The sequence below is a fragment of the Lates calcarifer genome, unplaced genomic scaffold (genome assembly GCF_001640805.2).
Source record: "Lates calcarifer isolate ASB-BC8 unplaced genomic scaffold, TLL_Latcal_v3 _unitig_1943_quiver_2249, whole genome shotgun sequence".
Classification (NCBI taxonomy): domain Eukaryota; kingdom Metazoa; phylum Chordata; class Actinopteri; family Centropomidae; genus Lates; species Lates calcarifer.
The window spans coordinates 18,699-21,292 of NW_026115868.1; the positions used below are offsets into that span (position 1 = coordinate 18,699).

At 43.6% G+C, this 2,594-nt stretch overlaps 1 long non-coding RNA gene across 1 annotated transcript; it reads left to right on the forward strand.

Annotated features, from left to right (window-relative positions):
• The first annotated feature begins 306 nt into the window (after window positions 1–306).
• Window positions 307–2,587, forward strand: LOC127139638 (uncharacterized). Its single transcript, XR_007809934.1, has 4 exons — window positions 307–392; window positions 872–928; window positions 1,158–1,659; window positions 1,764–2,587. It is a non-coding gene; the product is annotated as an uncharacterized LOC127139638 (long non-coding RNA).
• Window positions 2,588–2,594: the final 7 nt, after the last annotated feature.

Sequence of the window (2,594 nt, forward strand, 5' to 3'; positions counted from 1 at the left end):
TCTCACACTGGGTGAAAGAGACGTGTGTCTTTGTGTTAGCCCACTAGATGGCACTGTTAGAACCTTTTTGTGACACATGCTCTTCAGTCTATTACACTTTCCCACCTGGTGCATGGACACTTTCATTTTGTCATCATGCATCATCTATAAAACTAACTTAAATGTTTTATATAAACTAATATAAAAGCTACATATCAGTATATTAAGGCTGAAGCAGACTGACCTCCCTAACATGATGATATACTGTAAAGGATTTTCAGTCAGACAATCAAGCTGCAACCAAACCTTTACATTACACCCAACCAACCCCTCTCCTCCACCCACTCCTACTGAGTTTAAATAGCAGAGCTGTGTGTACCTCTGTGGGGAAATCAGGACAGAGAGGACAGCAGGTAGGTGTACAGACATGTCTGAAACTGTAATCTTTACTGTGACCACTAAGGCAGGTTAGCGTGCTATAAATTCATAATGTGTGGCTGGGTGAGTTCTTTTGATTCATTATTTATACGGTAGATTTCAGGAGAGACTCAGCACAGACAGTGAAAGGGACCTGTTGTTTTTGTAGAGATTATTACTGTTCATTTTATTAGGGCCAGATCGATGCTGCTAACAGTTTTCATTTCTACACTAACTGCTAATGAAGGGAAAAGAACCCAGAGTCAAAGTTAGCTTTTTACTTTATGCGACAGAGGTACAGGGTCCTTTAATGTTTCCTACCCTGATAAAGAGCATTTTGCTCTGAACATGACAAACACCACTGTTTCCTCAGGTTGATGTTTTAGAGCTAATTAAGGATCAAATGATCCTAAAAGATAATTAAGACTGTCTTATTTTATAATAAAGTAATAAAGTATTTGTTTTCATCTCACAGTAATCCAGTATCCTGCTTTGGTTGTGCGGTGTTCATGGATTGGACCATTTCTTGTGGGTATGTATTAGAATGGCAGAGTTGACTGTAATGAAACCACAGGCTGCCTGACCAGGTGTTAGACTGATCCTGCTGACATGTTCACTAAGAGCGCCTTCCTAGACTCATGTCATCCAGGTTTGTGAAATGAAAAGACCACAGAGGATCAGGATGACTGACATGATCATTCAGCAGCTGATCTGAGGTCTGTTCAGTCTCATGTCTTAAACCTTCCTCTCTGCACTCTCAGATCTGTAGAGCAGCAGCTGGAGCTGAAGGAGCTGGCCCAGGCTGTGATTGGTCCACTGAAGAGGGGACTCTGTTCCTTCAACAACGTCTTAGAGATGCTCCTCAGTATAGACGCAGACATCGTCCTTCCTGGATGTCCGACCTTTAGCAATGTCAGATCAGAGATTGAGAACATGAAGCAGCAGATGGAGGAGTCAGAGCAGGGTGGCCACAAACAAGCTTCACTGTCTGGATGAGGAGACTGAGCGTCTCACTGCAGAGCAGAGTCTGTTAGCAGAGCAGAAAAAAACAGAGAGAGTCTGAGTTAGAGAACCTGAAAACACAGCTGGAGTCCTACAGGTCCTCTCTGGAGAGTTACACTGAAGCTCTGGAGACAGAAAGGAGAAACCTGAAGTCAGCAGAAGACACCCTGGATGGTATGAGAAAGAGAAGGGATAATGCTGAGATAGTGAGGAATGTTGGGATTGGTGTCTTATTTATCCCTTTCTGGGGGTGGATTGCTGGTGAGTAAATAAATGAAGTTTTAAGTGCTGCAGGTTATTTTTAAAAAATTAATCAGGTGATGGTGTAGCAGAGACACTTAATGGTGTTTTTAACCTGTTCTCAGGACCAGCTATGATCGCCGGTGGTGCCATCGAAATGAACCAGGCCTCTGATGCCGTAGACAGAGCTAAGAAGGAAGTGGAGAACTGTGAATCTCAGGTGAAATCATACTCTAACAAAGTGTCTGAGTACAGATCCTCCATCGATCAAGCTGAGCGTGACATCCAAGAGGCTGACAGGAAGATTAATGAGGCCAAGGCCAAACTGCAGGCTCTGACTGTGAAGAGGGAGGTCGTTGCTGATGTTCAGGCTAAAGTGAGACGAGCCGTCCATCAGCTGGGGCTGCTGTGTGGGGGCGGGGGAGTGCAGCAGAGCTGCAGACCCGACACCAGATCCTGCTGGAGCCTGTGGTGAAGGTGATGGAGGAGATGACAACAGCACTGGGTCACATCACTGGAGAGGAATCTGCTGCACACAGAAGGTATAAAGAAGCTGATGTTGGACTTGAAGACGAACCAGAACAAACTGAAACAACTTCCTGACACCAAGAAGAGTTCAGATGATTATTACTGATCTAAAACTCTGTCTGCTGTCATGTAATTTGTGGCTTCATAGAATTTCTCTTTGTCATGTTTATAGAGATATATAGAGATGTAAACGACAGACTAAATATAAGCAGCAGCTGTACTGTTACTGTACTGTTGGTGGGTCAAATAAATGCCTACTGATCACATGATATAATGGAATGTACTTGGTGTTTCTTTACATGTTGAAGGGCAAATAAAAAATGAGTTAAGGTGAATAATCTATTTAATATACCTGCTCTAAATGGACCTTACAGTGAGAAGCTGTTGTGGAGGTGAGCTCTGTGAGCGCTGATGCTCACTGACCTGCG